We start from the raw sequence: 19,995 nt of genomic DNA, 5'->3' as shown, positions 1-19,995 counted from the left end.
GAAACTCAAACAGCCAGGGTAAAAAAGGAATAAGAATGAATTAGTGAGCTGGAAGATAAACTGATGGAAAAAACAAAACTGAGGAGGATAGGGACAAACACCTAGAAGCTCATGAGAACAAACTTAGAACAATGATGCCATAAAATGGTCCAATTTCAGAATTACTGGGAACCATGTAATAAAGAAGAGAGACTAGAAGTTAAATTTGAGAAAATCATAGCAGAGAAATTTTCTAAATTGGGGAAGGAAATAAGCATTCATGTTCATGAGGCAGAGAGGACTCCTCCAAACTTCAATATATATAGACCAATGTCCTGGCAAATAATAGTGAAACTTGAAAATCTTAGTGCCAAAGAATGATGTGAGGAATATTAGAATAACTTTTAGACCTGTCCACAGAGACCTGACAAGCCAGAAAGGGCCGGCAAGGCACATTAATTGTACTATAAGAGAAGAACATGCATCCAAAATATGCTATTCATCAAGGCTGCCTTTCAGAATGGAATAAGAGACAAGTACCCCAGAAACTGAAATAATTTGTTAACACCAAGCCAGTTGTGCAAGAAATATTAAGGGGGGATCTATGAAAGACAAAAGACCCCCAAGAGTAATATAGACCAGATATTTACGGAAACAATCTATAGAAACAGGACTTCACAGGCAACATGATGGCAATGAAATCATATCTTTCAAAAAAAATAAAATCATATCTTTCAATAGTTACTAAAAGTGTGAACAGGCTACATGCTCCCATGAAACATCATAAGGTTTCAAATTTGTATAAAATTACAGGACCCCTTCATATGCACTCATTTTGAACCTAAAGTCACCTGCAGACTGAAAATAAAAGGATGGAGAACTATTTTTCATTCCAAAGGACTTCAAAAGAAAGCTGCGATGGCAATTCTCATATCAGACAACTTAGATTTTAAACCAAAACTGCAGTAAGAGGTGTAGAGTGATACAATATCATACCTCAAGGGTGTATCCAACAACAAAATCTTGCAATTGTAAATATCTATGTCCCCAACATGGAAGCAGCCAACTACATCAGCCTACTGTTAAACAAAATAAAGAATCCTATTCATAATAATACATGAATAGGCAGAGACCTCAACACACCACTTACAGAAATAGATCATCTAAGTAGAAAATTGTTCAAAAAGAAGCAAGAGCATTGAATGATACCCTGGAACAATTGGACTTCAAAGATATAAACAGAACATTCATTCCTAAAACCACAGAATGCCATTGTTGTTGAATGCCAACATAACTTTCTCCAAAACAGATTTCATACTGGTTGATCACAGCTTTGTAGTAAACCTTGAATGATGCAATAAGATGTCCCTAGCTTTGTTTTCTTTTTCAGCATTTTGTTGGAGATTCAGGGTCTAATTCCACATACATTTTAGGATTGCTTGTTCCAGTACTTCAAAAAGTGCCGATTGTATTTTGATGAGGATTGGTTTGAAAATATAGATTGCTCTGAGTAGCACAGACATTTTATCAATGTTTATTCTTCTGATCCAAGAGCATGGAATTTTTTTCCATCTTTTTGTCTCTTCTTTAATTTCTTTCATGATTGTTACATAGTTCCTCAAGTATAGATCATTTACCTCTTTCGTTAGGTTTATTCCAAGGTATCACAAATTGTGATCATTAAGACAGTATGGTACTGGCATGCAGACAGAAGCATAGACCAATTGAGGAATGTAGAGACCCTAAATATGGACCCTTTACTCTATGGTCAACTAATCTTTGACAGGGTAGGAAAAAAATCCAGTGGAAAAAAGACAGCCTCTTCAATAAATGGCGCTTGGAAAATTGGGCCACCATGTTCAGAAGAGTGAAACTCAGCCATTCTCTTTCACCATACACAAAGATAAACTCAAAAATGGATGAAAGATCTCAATGTGATACAGGCATCCATCAGGGGAGAACATAGGCAGTAATTTCTTCAACATCAGCCACAGCAACTTCTTTCAAAATATGTCTCTAAAGGTAAAGGAAACAAAGACGAAAATGAACTTTTAGGACTTCATCAAGATCAAAACTTCTGCAAAGCGAAGGAAACAGTCAATAAAAGAAAGAGCCAACCCAGAGAATGAGAGAAGATATTCACATATGACACTACAGACAAAGGGCTGATATCCAAGATCTATAAAGAAGTCCTCAAACTCAACACACACAAAACAGATAATTATGTCAAAAAATGAGCAGAAGACACGAACAGTTACCACTCCAAAGAAGACATACAAATGGCTAACAAACAGATGAAAAAAATGTTAATCATCATTAGCTATGAGGGAGATTCAGAACAATACAGATATGTTCAGAGAACTTGAGCAGAGTCAGGGAGCTGCAATAAAATTTTAAAGAAAGTTATCAGGAAAGGAGTCACTTTAAAGCATTTGAATATTGAGCAAGAAAGGAGAAATCTGCTTCACTTAAATTTTAGTTGGCAATAACTATTTATTGTAGATTTCTTGGGGGAAAAGAAGCAGATATGAAGTCCTGGCATCAAAACAAAACAAATGAACAAACAAAAAGTATATATATCTACAGCTTGACCTTACAAACACTATAGTTGCAGAAATATTAGGGCTTAATTATAACAGAAAAAAAGTTACTTAAGGGGCATAAAATATAGTCAAGAATGGATCTGTAATTTATGCATTTACATTGAGTTATAATGCATACTACACAAGTACAAAACCTGATGTTGGTAATAACTAAATTTACACAGGAAAATTAAATATATGTATCTTAATAAAGTCACAGAAATATATTAACCATACCAATTACAAATTTCCACAAAATGTTTTGGAGAGGGATGTTTATGTGTCATCATGATTTTAATTATAACTTTAAAAAATATATATCTTTTTTTAGAGCTGCCATGTGTCCTGAATAAATCATATGGAACTAAAATAATTAATTAATAAGAGATTATTTTTCTGTACTTAATATGTGTCTCTCTTTAGGGAAAATTAAATTAACATCCCATGGAAAATCAACAGATTTCTTCTTTTTGGGTTTATTCCTACTATCAAGAATTTGCCTGTTTTTCTTCAATTTCAGTTTTCTCATTTTCATAATGGCCCTCTTTGATAACCTGTCCATGATCATCCTCATCCTTCTGGACACCCATCTCCACACACCCATGTATTTACTACTTAGCTGCCTCATGGACCTGAACTACATCTCCAATATTATCCACATCATTGTAGATTTTTTGGGGAAAAAGAAGCAGGTACTAAGTCTTGGCATCAAAACAACCAGATGATCAAACCAAAAGGATATATATCGGGGGGAGACAAGATGGGGGGGAAGTAGGAGGAGGTGCCTTTTCAACCTGTACCTAAAGTGAGCTGATTATCTACCAAAGAACTCTGATCACCCATGAAATCATCCTGAGATCAGAATTATACACATCTGGGGGCGCCTGGGTGGCTCAGTGTGTTAAAGCCTCTGCCTTCAGCTCCAGGGTCCTGGGATTGAGCCCCGCATCAGGCTCTCTGATCGGCAGGGAACCTGCTTCCTCCTCTCTCTCTGCCTGCCTCTCTGCCTATTTGTGATCTCTGTCTGTCAAATAAATAAATAAAATCTTTAAAAAAGAAAGAATTATACACGTCTTGATCTCTACAGGGGCAGAAGATGCCAGTGGGCAGGTAAAGTGGAGTGGGAATGGTGGACTGATATCAGAAGATAAAGAAAAGGGCTAGGGAGCCACCAGAGGTGACCCATTGGAAAATAATACCCCTAATACGAGAGTACCCTACATCTGGGGACCAGCATTAACTTGGAGACTGGTTGAAGGCACTCAAAAAGAGCAAAGGATCACTGGGGGAGGGGGAATTGTGGGAATCAGGGCAGCTAGAGACAGGGGATTAAGTCCCTGGACCCAGGACAACCTCCCCTGGTGCTGAGCCAGAAAGAGTGCAGCAGAGAAACCAGCTCTTGGGCCCTGAGCGGCCAGTGTGCCCGAGATTGCATGGGGTCCAGATCCTATGAGGGGCTGGGAATCTCGTCAGACGGCAGAACACTGAGCCGTGCTACAGAGCCTGAGACACGTGTGCCCCTCACCCTCCCCGGAAAGAGGTGTGCGAAGGCCCACCCAGCTGTCTTAAATCAGCGCCATTGTTTCAGAGCCTGAGATGCACGTGAGCCCCCAAACTCTCCCCTGAGAGAGGTGCACAAAGCCCAGCCTGGTGTTCTGGACCCGCGTCCTGCTCTCAGAGCCTGGGATGCGCGCGTGCCACCCACAGCCTCACCTGAGAGAGGTGTGCACAAGCTCGGTGCTCTTAGACCCAGAAAGACCAGGAAGTCCAAGCATGTGCCATTGGGAAAATCTCAGTGTGCAATCACTGCTTGGAACCTCTGTGGTGGTCTGGAGCTGCCAAGAGAGCCACCACTGCAATGGTTTTGGGTACAAGCAGAAGATCCTGCATCCCCAGGGACCACAACTCGGAACCTGCTCTGCCAGTGGCCAAGGGAGGAAATTTAGATGAGCTCTGCAGCACTCTCAGAAGTGCAGACAGAGGCTTTTCTCTGAGAGAGAGCTCAGGGTGCAGTTTGCTTTCCTCAAAACCTACAAAAACCATCAAAAGCAGTCAAGGCGAGAGAGAAAAAAAAAAGTGAACAAATATAAAAACCACCGGAGAACAAAAGCTTGAAAAAACTGGTTTCCTCAGAGCCCACCCCCTTGAGGGGGGCGGGAGGACTTAACTCAGGGAACATCGTTAACTGAAAAACCATGTGGCAGGCCCCTCCGAAGAAAACCAAACAGGAAAGAAAAAAAAAAAAAAGACTACAAGAGAGCAACGAACACTACTTCATAGGACAACATAGGACAACATTTATTTTTAATTTGTTGCCACTATTCTGGTTCATTTTTTTTATATGGATTATTTTTTAACCTATTTACCATCATTGTGAGATGTCCAGTACATCAAATTCCATAATAACCTTCTAACCTGAACTTTTTGATACATACACCTGTGTTTTCCTTTTGCATTTCTCTTTTGTAAATTTCTTTTTTTTTAAGATTTTATTTATTTATTTGACAGAGAGAGATTAAAAGTAGGCAGAGAGGCATGCAGAGAGAGAGAGGAGGAAGCAGGCTCCCTGCTGAGCAGAGAGCCCGATGCAGGACTCGATCCCAGGACCCTGAGATCATGACCTGAGCTGAAGGCAGCAGCTTAACCCACTGAGCCACCCAGGCACCCTCTTTTTTTTTTAATTTTAGATTTGTTTAGTCTTTTTGTTTGTCTGTTTTTGTTTGTACACTTCATAAATCTTACCTTGGAACCCATGTGGGCTGAACCTTTTCTTTCATCTTCCCTTTCTTTCCTGTCTCTCTCTCTCTCTCTTTCTTCTTTTATTTTTTCTCTCAGTTGTGTGGGGAATCCTGATTGCTCAGAAGTGCTCTAAGGTGTGCTTTGACTGCACCACGGTTAATACATCCAGCTTCATCCGTTCATTCATCTCTCACTAAAATGACTAGGAGAAGGAATGACCAAGAGAGAAATAGAGAGGATGGACATTGTGCAACAGAGCTAACGGCTATCAACATAGACAATATGTCGAAAGATAATTCCAGCTAACAATTATGAAGCAATAGCTAGGTTGGAGAAAGTCATGGAAGACCAAACGGAATTGATTAGGGCTGAACTGAAAGCTACCAGAGATTAAGTTCACAATGTTAGGGCAGTCCTGAAAGCTACCAGGGATGAGGTTCTCAGTGCTCTCAATGAGTTCCAATACAATCTAAATTCTCTCAAATCTAGGTTAATTGTGATAGAAGATAGAATTAATGATCTGGAGGACAAACTGATAAAGAGAAAGGATCAGGAGGAAGCCTGGAACAAACAAACAAACATCTTAGAAGCCATGAAAACAGGATCAGGGAAATAAATGATGCCATGAAAGGTTCCAACGTCAGAATTATTGGAATCCCTGAAGGGGAGAAGAAAGAAAGAAGTCTAGAAGATATAGTGGAACAAGTTCTTCGTGAACATTTTGCCCATCTCGTGAATGGAACCAGCGTTCATGTACTGGAGGCCGAAAGGTTTCCCCCAAGATTATATATTCCAGAAAAAATCAAGGCACCTGATAGTCAAACTGAGGAATCATAATTGTAGATATAATCTCTTAAAAGTCTCTTGGACAAAGAGGCTCCTTACTTACAGAGGAAAGCCCATCAGAATAATGTCACATCTGTCCACAGAGACCTGGAAAGCCAGAAAAGGCTGGCAAGATTTATTGAGGGCACTAAATGAGAAGAACATGCAGCCAAGAATACTTTATCCAGCAAGACTGACATTCAAAATGGATGGATGATAGTGTTTCCAAGACCGACAAAGTTTAGAAGACTACACAGCTACCAAGCCAACACTGCAGGAAATATTAAGGGGGGTTCTATAAAAGAGGAAAAATCTTAAGAATAGCATTGAACAGAAATATAGAGGCAATCTTCAGAAAAAAAGACCTCAAACGTAACATGATGTCAATAAAAACGTATCTATCAATACTTTCTCTCAGTGAGTATCATCTAAATGCACCCATAAAAGAGCACAGGATTGCAGATTGGATAAAACGACAGGACCCATCCCATATGTTGTCTACAAGAGACCCATTTTGAACCTAAAGTTACCCCCAGAATGAAAGTGAAGGGTTGGAGAAGCATCTTTCATGCCAATGGGTCTCAAAAGAAGGCTGGGGTAGCGATTCTCATATCAGAAAAAATAGATTTTAAACTAAAGACTGTAGTCAGATATACACAAGGACACTACATAATCCTTAAAGGGACTATCCACCAAGATGATCTAATGATTGTGAATATCAATGCCCCCAATATGGGAGCAGCCAATTACATAAGAAAACTGTTAATCAAGATAAAAAATCATATTGATATTAATACATTAATAGTAGGAGATCTTAAGACGCCTCTCTCAGAAATAGACAGATCATCAAAGCAGAAAATCAGTAAAGAAACAAGAGCATTAAATGACATATTGGACCAGATAGACCTCATAGACATATACTGAACATTCCACCCTAAAACAACAGAACACTCATTCTTCTCAAGTGCACATGGAACCTTCTCAAGAATAGACCACATACTGGGTCACAAATCAGGACTCAACCAATGCCAAAAGACTGAGATTATTCCCTGCACATTCTCAGATCACAATGCTTTGAAACTGGAACTCAATCACAAGGAAAAGTTTGAAAGGAACTCAAACACCTTGAGCTAAAGACCCCCTTGCTTAAGAATGCTTGGATCAACCAGGAAACCAAAGAAGAACTGAAACAATTCATGGAATGCAATGAGAATGAAGACACTTCGGTCCAAAACCTATGGGACACAGCAAAGGCAGTCCTAATGGGGAAATACATAGCTCTCAAAGTCTCCCTCAAAAAAATTGAGAAACCCAGAACACACAAGCTGTCTCTACAACTTATAGTACTGGAGAATCAACAACAAATAAAACCAAGAAGGGAAATCATCAAGATTAGAGGTAGAAACCAGATGCAGTAGAATGTATCAATGAAAGTAGAAGCTGGATTTTTGAAAGAATCAATAAGATTGATAAACCATTGGCCACACTAATCCAAAAGAAAAGAGAGAAAGGCCTAATTCATAAATGAAAAGGGAGAGATCACAACGAACACCAAGGAAGTAGAAACAATCATCAGAAGTTATTATCAGCAGTTATATGCCAATAAGCTCAGCAACTTAGATGAAATGGATGCATTCCTGGAAAACCATGAACTCCCAAAATTGAACCAGGAAGAAAGTGACAACCTGAATAGACTGATATCTAGTAACAAGATTGAAGCAGTGATCAAAAACCTCCCAAAAAACAAGAGCCCAGGACCTGACGGATTCCATGGAGAATTCTACCAAACTTTCAAAGAAGAAATAACACCTATTCTCCTGAAGGTGTTTCAAGATATTGAAGCAGAAGAAAAATTTACAGACTCTTTCTAAGACGCCAGTATCACCCTGATCCGCAAACCAGGCAAAGACCCTAACAAAAAGGAGAATTTCAGACCAATATCACTGATGAATATGGATGCTAAGATTCTCACCAAGGTCCTAGCAAACAGGATACAACAGCACATTAAAAAAATTATCCAACATGACCAGGAGGGATTCATTTCTGGGCAACAAGGATGGTTCAACATTCGCAAATCAATCAATGCGATAGAACAAATTAATAAGAGAAGAGAAAAGAACCACAGGGTCCTCTCAATGGATGTAGAAAAATCATTGGACAAAATCCAGCATCCGTTTTTGATTAAAACGCTTCAAAGTATAGGCTTAGAGGGAACATTCCCGAACTTCACAAAATCTATCTATGAAAGACGCACAGCGAATATCATTCTCAATGGGAAAAAGCTCGCAGCCTTCCCGTTGAGATTGGGAACACGACAAGGATGCTCACTCTCACCACTCTTGTTCAACATAGTATTAGAAGACCTAGCAACAGCAATCAGACAACAGAGAGAAATAAAAGGTATCCAAATTGGCAATGAAGAAGTCAAAATCTCTCTCTTCACCGACGACATGATTCTTTATATGGAAAACCCAAAAGACTGCACCCCCAAACTACGAGAACTCATACAGCAATTCAGGAATGTGGCAGGATTCAACGTCTGTGTAAAGAAATCAGTCGCATTCTTACACACTAACAATGAAAATACAGAAAGGGAAATTAGGGAATTGATTTCATTTACTATAGCACCAAGAACCATAAGGTACATGGGAATAGACCTAACCAAAGAGGTAAAGGATCTGTACTCGAGGAACTACAGAACACTCATGAAAGAAATTGAAGAAGACACAAAAGGATGGAAGACCTTTCCATGCTCTTGGATCAGAAGAATAAACATTGTTAAAATGTCTATATTGTCTAGAGCAATCTATACTTTTAATGCCATTCTGATCAAAATTCTACCAGTATTTTTAAAGCGCTGAAGCAAATAATCCAAAACTTTGTATGGAATCAGAAGAGACCCCGAATTGCTAAGGAAATGTTGAAAAACAAAACAACAACAACAAAAAAAAATGAAAATAAAACTGGGGCATCACGTTACCTGATTTCAAGCTTTACTACAAAGCTGTGATCACCAAGACAGCATGGTACTGGAATAAAAACAGACACATAGACCAGTGGAACAGAGTAGAGAGCCCAGATATGGACTCTAAACTCTATGGTCAATTAATCTTCGACAAAACAGGAAAAAATGTACAGTGGAAAAAAAGACAGTCTCTTCAATAAATGGTGCTTGGAAAACTGGACAGCAATATGTAGAAGAATAAAACTCATCCATTCTCATACACCATACACAAAGTTAAATTCAATATGGATAAAAGACCTCAACAGGAGACAGGAATCCATCAGAATCCTAGAAGAGAACATAGACAGTAATCTCTTCGATATCAGCCACAGCAACTTCTTTCAAGATATGTCTCCAAAGGCAAAGGAAACAAAAGCGAAAATAAACTTTTGGGACTTCATCAAAATCAAAAGCTTCTGCACAGCAAAGGAAACAGTCAAGAAAACCAAGAGGCAACCCACAGAATGGGAGAAGATATTTGCAAATGACAGTACAGACAAAAGGTTGATATACAGGATGTATAAAGAACTCACCAAACTCAACACACACAAAACAGATAGTCTTATTAAAAAAAATGTGCAGAAGGTATGAACAGACACTTCTCCTATGAAGACATACAAATGGCTATCAGACACATGAAAAAATGCTCATCATCACTAGCCATCAGGGCGATTCATATTAAAACCACATTGGGTCACCACCTTATGCCAGTTAAAATGGCCAAAATTAGCAAGTCAGGAAACAACATGTGTTGGAGGGGATGTGGAGAAAGGGGAGCCCTCGTACACTGTTGGTGGGAATGCAAGTTGGTGCAGCCATTTTGGAGAACAGTGTGGAGATTCCTTAAGAAATTAAAAATAGAACTTCCCTATGACCCTGTCATTGCAGTACCGGGTATTTACCCCAAAGATACAGATGTAGTGAAATAAGGGCCATCTGTACCCCAATGTTTATAGCAGCAATGCCCATGGTCGTCAAACTGTGGAAAAAACTAAGATGTCCTTCAACGGACAAATGGTTAAGGAAGGTATGGCCCATATACACTATGGAGTATTATGCCTCCATCAGAAGGGATGAATACCCATCTTTTGTAGCAACATGAACGGGACTGGAAGAGATGATGCTTTATGAAATAAGTCAAGCAGAGAGAGTCAATTATCATATGGTTTCACTTATTTGTGGAGCTTAACAAATAGCATGAAGGACAAGGGGAGATGGAGAGGAGAAGGAAGTTGAGCGATTTTAAGGGTAGGTGAACCATGAGAGACTATGGACTCTGAAAAACAGGCTGAGGGTTTTGGAGGGGCAAGGAATGGGTGTTTGGGGGAACCAGGTGGTAGGTAGTAGAGAGGGCACGGATTGCATGGGGAACTGGGTGTGGTGCAATAGCAATGAATAAATACTGTTACGCTGAAAATAAAATAAAATATAAAGTAATAAATAAAGGTATATATTTACAGCGTGACCTGATAGGACTACTAGAGTATCAGAAATCTTAGGGCTTAAATATAAATGGAAAAAAGAATCACTTCCAAAGTTTAATAAAATATATTCAAGTATGGGTCTATAATTTTGCATTTTCACTGCCTAATAATGCATACTTAACAAGTATAAAGCCTGATGCTGATAATAACCAAACTTACACAGGAAAATAAAGTCACATAAATATATTATCCTTATAAATTTACTCATTTTATGAAGTATTTCTGGGATGGACATTTGTATGTCATCAAGATTTTAACTATGACGAATTTTTTGTTCAAAATATGTGTTGGGGGGAGCAGATGGCGGGGGAGTAGGAGAAGGCGCCTTTTCAGCGGGTACCCCAAAGTGAGCTGATTACCTACCAAAGAATTCCGATCACCCATGAAATCAGCCTCATATCAGAATCATACACTTCGGGATCTCTACAGGGGCAGAAGATGCCAGTGGGCAGGTAAAGCAGAGTGGGAATGGCGGACTGATACCAGAAGATAAACAAAAGAGGGAGGGAGCCACCAGAGGCGACCGGTTGGAAAGTAATACAATACGAGCGAGAATGACCCGCATCTGGTCACCAGCATTAACTTGGAGACTGGTTGAAAGAACTCCAAAAGAGCAAAGGATCACAGGGCGGGGGGGAGGGGGGGTTATGGAAATCGGGGTGGCTAGGGACAGGGGCTTAAATCCCCGGTCCCAGGACAGCCTCCCCTGGAGCTGAGGCAGAGAGAGTGTGGCGGAGAAACCAGGTCTTGGTCCCTAAGCCACCAGCATGCCCAAGAATGCCTGGGTTCTGGCACCTGTGAGGGGATGGGAGTCACGCAAGTTGGAAGAATGCCCAAGCCCTACTACAAAGCCTGAAATATGTGCGCACATCCCTCATGCTCCCCTGAGAGAGTTACAAAGGCTGGGCTGGCGCTCTAGGACCCACGCCATTGTTTCCAAAGCTTAAGTTGCCGGCCGCAAACTCTCCCATGACAGAGGTGCGCAAAAGCCCAGCCTGGTGCTCTCGGACCTGTGCCCAGTTCTCAGTGCCTGAGACTCACACATGACCCATAGCCACCCCAGAAAGAGGCTTGCACAAGCTGGGCACTCTTAGACCCAGCAAGACCAGGCACTCCCATCCCGGGCCAGCAGGAAAATCTCAGTGTGCAATTGCTGCTTGGAACCTCACTGGCGGTTGGGAGCTCCCAAACAGCTGGCACTGCCTTGGCTTTGGGTACAAGCAAAAGATCCTGTGTCCCCAGTGTCTGCAACTTGGAACCTGCTCTGCCAGTGGCCAAGGGGGAACTTATTTAGGCTCTGCACCAAGACTGAGGCTTCTCTCTGAGAGGGAGATTAGGGTGCGGTTTGTTTTCCTCTAAAACTACAAAAACCATCAAAGGCTGTCAAGGTGAGAAAAAAAAAAAAATGAACAAACATAAAAACCGCCAGAGAACAAAAGCCTGAAAAAAAAAAAAAAAAACCAGTTTCCTCAGAGCCCACCCCCTTGAGGGGGCGGGAGGACTTAACTTGGGAAACTTTATTGACTGAAACCCACGTGGCAGGCCCCTCCCCCATAAAACAAAAAAGAAAGAAAAAAAAGAGGAAAAAAAAGGGACTACAAGAGAACAACCACTACTTCAAAGGAAAACTTTTATTGTTCACTTGTTCCCACTATTCTGGTTCATTTTTTTTTTTTAATTTTTAAACATAGATACTTTTTTTTAACCTATTTACCATCACAGCAAGCTGTACAGTACATCAAATTCCATAATACCCTTCTAACCTGAACTTTTTGATACATACACCTATGTTTTCCTTTTGCATTTTTATTTTTGAATTCCTACTTTTTAATTTTAGTTTAGTTTAGTCTAGTTTATTCCTTTTTATTTTTATCCTCTAATATTCATATAGAGTTAAACTTCAAAGTAATCCCCTTTCCCCAATCAATACTACTCCTATAGGTAAACCAATTTTTAATCCCCTTTCTCTTAGGAAAGTTGAGTCATTTAACAAAGATATCAAGATACATCCAGGAAGAATCAAAACAACCTTCCTCGCACACACTGAGAATTTATAAGAACTCTCCCATCTTCTTCTTCCACCAGTGTTTCTGTGTTTTTGTGTTTGTCCTGATAGCATATAAATCTTACACTTGGGGTACTTTTTGACAAGGTTCTTCTTTTATTTGCAAATATATATATTTTCTTCTCTTGTCATATAATTTTATGAGTCTTTTTGTCTCTTTTTGTTTGTCTACTTCATAAATCTTACCTTGGGGCCCATCTGGGCTGACCCTTCTCTTTCATCTTCCCTTTCTTTCCTGTCTCTCTCTATATATCTCTCTCTCTTTTTTCTTTTCTTTCTTTTTTTTTTTTCCTTTTGTTTCTCGTTTGGGTGGGGAATCCTGATTACTCAGAAGTGTTCCAGGGAGCACATTGACTGTACAACAGTTGATACATCCAGCTTCATCTGTTCAGTTACCCCCCACCAAAATGACTAGGAGAAAGAATGCCCAACAGAAGAAAAATACAGAGGATGGACCTTCTGGAACAGATCTAACGACTATCAACATAGACAATATGTTGGAAAGAGAATTCAGGCTAACAATTATGCAGGCAATAGCTAGGTTGGAGAAAGCCATGGATGACCAAACAGAATTGATTAGGACCAAACTGAAAGCGACCAGACAAGATGTTCACAATGTTAGGGCAGAGCTTAAAGCTACCAGGGAGGAGGTTCACAATGCTCTTAATGAGTTCCAATCTAATCTAAACTCTCAAAGCTAGGGTAACAGAGACAGAATATAGAATTAGTGATCTAGAGGACAAACAGATAGAGAGAAAGAATCAGGAGGAAGCCTGAACAAACAGCTTAGAAACCACGAAAACAGAATCAAGGAAATAAAAATGCCATGAAGCGTTCCAACGTCAGAATTATTGGAATTCCTGAAGGGGAGGAGAAAGTAAGAAGTGTAGAAGATATAGTGGAACAAGTCCTTCATGAAAATTTTCCCAATCTCGCGAATGGAACCAGCGTTCATGTACTAGAGGTTGAACGGTCTCCACCCAAGATTATACATTCCAAAAAAAAATTACGACACCTGATAGTCAAATTGAGGAATTATAATTGTAGGTATAATCTCTTGAAAGCCGCCAGGGCAAAGAGGCTCCTTACTTACAGAGGGATGCCAATCAGAATAACGTCAGACCTGTCCACAGAGACCTGGCAAGCCACAAAGGCTGGGAAGATATATTCAGTGCACTAAATGAGAAGAACATGCATCCAAGAATACTTTATCCAGCAAGACTGACATTCAAAATGGATAGAGAGATAAAGACTTTCCAAGACAGGCAAGGCTTTAAAAGACTATGCAAACAACAAGCTGACACTGCAAGAAATATTAAGGGGGGAAAAATCCCAAGAATAGCATTGAACAGAAATATAGAGACATTCTACAGAAAGAAAGACTAAAGGTAACTTGATGTCAATAAAAACGTATCTATTAATAATCACTCTTAATATGAATGGCCTAAATGCACCCATAAAACGGCACAGGGTTGCAGATTGGATAAAACGACAGGACCCATCCCATATGTTGTCTGCAACAGACCCATTTTGAACCTAAAGATACACCAGGCTGAAAGTGAAGGGATGAAGAAGCATATTTCATGCCAATGGACCTCAAAAGAAGGCTGGGGTAGCGATTTGCATATCAGATATATTAGACTTTAAACTAAAGACTGTAGTCAGAGACACTGAAGGACACTATATAATCCCTAAAGGGACTATCCACCAAGATAATCTAACAATTGTAAATATCTATGCTCCCAATATGGGAGCAGCCAATTACTAAAGAAAACTGTTAACCAAGATAAAGTGTCATATTGATATGAAAACACTAATCATTTTAGATCTTAACACACCTCTCTTCAGAATTAGACAGAACATCGAAGCAGAAAATCAATAAAGAAACAAGAGCATTGAATTACACATTGGACCAGATGGACCTCATAGATATATACAGAACATACCACCCTAAAACAACAGAATACTCATCCTTCTCAAGTGCACATGGAACCTTATCCAAAATAGACCACATACTGGGTCACAAATCAGGACTCAACTGATACCAAAAGAATGAGATTATTCCCTGCACATTCTCAGATCAAAATGCTTTGAAACTAGAGCTCAATCACAAGGAAAAGTTCAGAAGGAACTCAAACACCTGGAAGCTAAAGGCCACCTTGCTTAAGAATGATTGGATCAACCAGGAGATCAAAGAATAACTGAAACAATTCATGGAAACCAATGAGAATGAAGACACTTCAGTCCATAACCCATGGGATACAGCAAAGGCAGTCCTAAGGGGGAAATACATAGCCATCAAAGCCTCCCTCAAAAAAATAGAAAAATCCAGAATACACCAGCTGTCTCTACACCTTATAGTCCCAGAGAATCAACAACAAATCAAACCAACTCCACATATAAGAAGGGAAATCATCAAGATTAGAGCTGAGATCAATGAGGTAGAAACCAGAAATTCAGTAGAACTTATCAATGAAAACAGAAGGTGGTTTTTTTTAAAAAATCAATAAAATCAATAAACCATTATCACACTAATCCAAAAGAAAAGAGAGTAAGCCCAAATTCATAAAATTATGAATGAAAAGGGAGAAATCACAATGAACACCAAGGAAGTAGAAACAATCATCAGAAGTTACTATCAACAGTTATATGCCAATAAGCTAAGCATCCTAGATGAAATGGATGCATTCCTGGAAAACTATAAACTCCCAAAATTGAAGCAGGAAGAAATTGACAACCTGAATAGACCGATATCTAATAACGAGATTGAAGCAGTGATCTAAAACCTCCCAAAAAACAAGAGCCCAGGACCTGACGGATTTCCTGGGGAATTCTACCAAACTTTCAAAGAAGAAATAATACCTATTCTCCTGAAGCTGTTTCAAAAAATTGAAGCAGAAGGAAAACTTCCAGACACTTTCTATGAGGCCAGCATTACCCTGATCCCCAAACAAGCCAAAGACCCTACCAAAAAGGAGAATTCAAGACCAATATCACTGATGAATATGGATGCTACGATTCTCAACAAGATCCTAGCAAACAGGATCCAACAGCACTTTAAAAAGATTATCCACCATGACCAAGTGGGATTCATCCCTGGGCTACAAGGATGGTTCTACATTCGCAAATCAATCAATGTGATACAACAAATTAATATGAGAATAGAGAAGAACCACATGGTCCTGTCAATTGATGCAGAAAAAGCATTTGACAAAATCCAGCATCCATTCCTGATTAAAACGATTCAAAGCATAAGGATGTAGAAAATATTCCTGAACCTCATCATATTTATCTATGAAAGACTCACAGCAAATATCATCTCGATGGGAAAAAGCTTGCAGCCTTCCCGTTGAGATCAGGAAAAGACAAGAATGTCCACTTTAACCAATCTTGTTCAACATAGTATTAGAAGTCCTAGCAACAGCAATCAGACAACAAAGAGAAATAAAATGTATCCAAATTGACAATAAAGAAGTCAAACTCTCCCTCTTTGCAGATGACATGATTCTTTATATGGAAAACCCAAAAGACTCTACCCCCAAACTATTAGAACTCATACAGCAATTCAGCAACATGGCAGGATACAAAGTCAATGTACAGAAATCAGTGTTTTTCTTATACATTAACAATGAAAATACAAAAAGGGAAATTAGAGATTCGATTCCATTTACTATAAGACCAAGAGCCACAAGATACCTGGGAATAAACCTAACCAAAGAGGTAAAGGATCTGTACTCGAGGAACTACAGAACACTCATAAAAGAAATTGAAGAAGACACAAAAAGACGGAAGACCATTCCATGCTCTTGGATTAGAAGAATAAACATTGCTAAAATGTCTATACTGCCTAGAGCAATATGTACTTTTAATGCCATTCTGATCAAAATTCCACTGGTATTCTTCAAAGAGCTGGAGCAAATAATCTTAAAATTTGTATGGAATCAGAAGAGACCCCAATCGCTAAGGACATGTTGAAAAACAAAGATACAAGGGCGGGGGGCATCATGTTACCTGATTTCAAGCATTACTACAAAGCTGTGATCACCCAGACAGCATGGTATTGGCATAAAAACAGAAATATAGACCAGTGGAACAGAGTAGAGAGCCCAGATATGGACCCTCAAGTCTATGGTCAATTAATCTTCGACAAAACAGGAAAAAATATACAGTGGAAAAAAGACGGTCTCTTCAATAAATGGTACTGGGAAAACTGGACAACTATAACTAGAAGAATTAAACTGGACCATTCTTTTACACTGTACACAAAGATAAACTCAAAATGGATAAAAGACCTCAACATGAGACAGGAATCCATCAGAATCCTAGAGGAGAACATAGGCAGTAATCTCTTCGATATCAGCCATAGCAACTTCTTTCAAGATATGTCTCCAAAGGCAAAGGAAACAAAAGCGAAAATAAACTTTTGGGACCTCATCAAAATCAAAAGCTTCTGCACAACTATGGAAACAGTCAAAAAAACCAAGAGGCAATCCGCAGAATGGGAGTAGACATTTGCAAATGACAGTACAGACAATAGGTTGATATCTAGGATCTATAATAAACTCCTCAAATTCAACACACACAAAACAGGCAAACATATCAAAAAATAGGCAGAAGATATGTACAGACACTTCTCCAATAAAGGCATACAAATGGGGCGCCTGGGTGGCTCAGTGGGTTAAGCCGCTGCCTTCGGCTCAGGTCATGATCTCAGAGTCCTGGGATCGAGTCCTGCATCGGGCTCTCTGCTCAGCAGAGAGCCTGCTTCCCTCTCTCTCTCTGCCTGCCTCTCCATCTACTTGTGATTTCTCTCTGTCAAATAAATAATAATAAAATAAAATCTTTAAAAAAAATAAAAAATAAAAATAAAAAATAAAAATAAAGGCATACAAATGGCTATCAGACACATGAAGAAAATGCTCATCATCACTAGCCCTCAGGGAGATTCAAATTAAAACCACATTGAGATAAAGTTGCCCAGAGGACAACTTTATCTCAATGTGGTTTTAATCTTTATCTTTATCTTTAATCTTTAATTTAAAGTTGCCCAGAGGACAACTTTATCTCAATGTGGTTTTAATTTGAATCTCCCTGAGGGCTAGTGGTGATGAACATTTTTTTCATGTGTCTGATAGCCATTTGTATGTCTTTATTGGAGAAGTGTCTGTTCATATCTTCTGCCTATTTTTTGATATGTTTGCCTGTTTTGTGTGTGTTGAGTTTGAGGAGTTCATTATAGATCCTAGATATCAACCTATTGTCTGTACTGTCATTTGCAAATATCTACTCCCATAATTTTGTTCTAAATAGTATAAAATAGGAAATTTGTAATCGATATAATTTATGTATAACTTTCATTATTGTAAATTTAAGGGGAAATGCTTCATACAATTATGATTTTTTTTTTTTGCACTAGTGGAACAATTAAGTTGCTATTAACCAAAAAAAAAAAAAAATTGAGATATCACCTTACACCAGTTAGAATGGCCAAAATTAGCAAGACAGGAAACAACATGTGTTGGAGAGGATGTGGAGAAAGGGGAACCCTCTTACACTGTTGGTGGGAATGCAAGTTGGTGCAGACTCTTTGGAGAACAGTGTTGAGATTCCTCAAGAAATTAAAAATAGAACTTCCCTATGACCGTGCAATTGCACTACTGGGTATTTACCCCAAAGATACAGATGTTGTGAAAAGAAAGGCCATCTGTACCCCCAATGTTTATAGCAGCAATGGTCATGGTCGCCAAACTATGGAAAGATCCAAGATGCCCTTCAGTGGACAAATGGATAAGGAAGATGTGGTCCATATACACTATGGAGTATTACACCTCCATCAGAAAGGATGAATAGCCAACTTTTGTAGCAACAGGGACGGGACTGGAAGAGATTATGCTGAGTCAAATAAGTCAAGCAGAGAGAGTCAACTATCACATGGTTTCACTTATTTGTGGAGCATAACAAATAGCATGGAGGACATGGGGAGTTAGAGAGGAGAAGAGAGTTGGGGTAAATTGGAATTGGTGGTGAATCATGAGAGACTATGGACTCTGAAAAACACTGAGGCGTTTGAAGTGCCGGGGGGGTGGGGAGGTTGGGGTACCAGTTGGTCGGTATTATAGAGGGCACAGATTGCATGGAGCACTGGGTGTGGTGAAAAAATAATGAATACTGTTTTTCTGAAAATAAATAAATTAATTTAGTTAAAAAAATATGTTTTAATTTTATTTATTTATTTGACAGATTCATCATGAGTAGGCAGAGAGGAAGCTAGAGAAAGAGTGATGGTGAGAAGCAGGTTCCCAACTGAGCAGAGAGCCCGATGCAGGGCTCAATCCCAGGATTGTGGGATCATGACCTGAGCTGAAGGCAGAGGCTTAACCCCCTGAGCCACCCAGGCACCCAAGTATCCAACTCTGGATTTTCTCTCAGGTGTTGTGACATGTAGCTCCAGTATTGGTTTCCAAGCTTGGTGTGGAATCTGCTTAAGATTTTCACTCCCTCTCCCTCTCCCCCTCTAACTACCCCCTCTAACAATAAAAAATAAAATTAAATTAATAAAAAAATTAAAAAGTATACAGATGCTTATATTGTCATATGTATAATTTAAAAAAAAACCTATCATTTAAAAGAGATGCCAGATTTGTATATAACCCTATACTGTTGTCAGTCCTAGGCACCCATATATATCCATTTAAGTAATCCAAGATGAGCTTCCCTGGCTTGATTATTTGTTTTATTAGTACATCACCTCCTTTATTTAAACCTAGACTAGGAAAACAGTTTTCCATTTTCACAAAAGTAAAAAATATATTCAATAAACCTTTAATGATAATAATTCAATTTTTTTAAAGGACAACAAAGTGACAAAAAATACACTATTTGGCTTTCAGTTTTTCAGTCCAGAATAACTTGAGTTAGAATCCTATTAATAACGATTTTTAAGGGACCTAGTGAAACCAGAAACCAGCACTCTGTCTGTGCTGGGAACACTTTGAGGTTTAGATCCCTGAGACTGAGAGTATTTCATGAACAGCACCAGTGGTCAGGACTGGTGTCACAAGGCAGTATTAGAAGCACATGTTCTTCAACAAAAATGCTCTCTATGCTCCAGGAAGTACAGGGAGTGTGGTTCTCATCCACCCACTTAGTCCTACTGAAATTTCATACCTTCAGGTAGCAAGAAGGTCAAGGGATCCCCTGAGGTGTGCTGCTTTCACAGAAACACACCACATGGCTGTAAAGTCTTGAGCACAAACATGTGAAAAGCAGATGACACTGTTTAGACATGTTTAAATGTACTCTGTGTGGATGCCTCTT

This window comes from Mustela nivalis (genome assembly GCF_964662115.1).
Source record: "Mustela nivalis genome assembly, chromosome: 3".
Classification (NCBI taxonomy): Eukaryota; Metazoa; Chordata; class Mammalia; order Carnivora; family Mustelidae; genus Mustela; species Mustela nivalis.
This window is presented reverse-complemented; position numbering follows the sequence as displayed.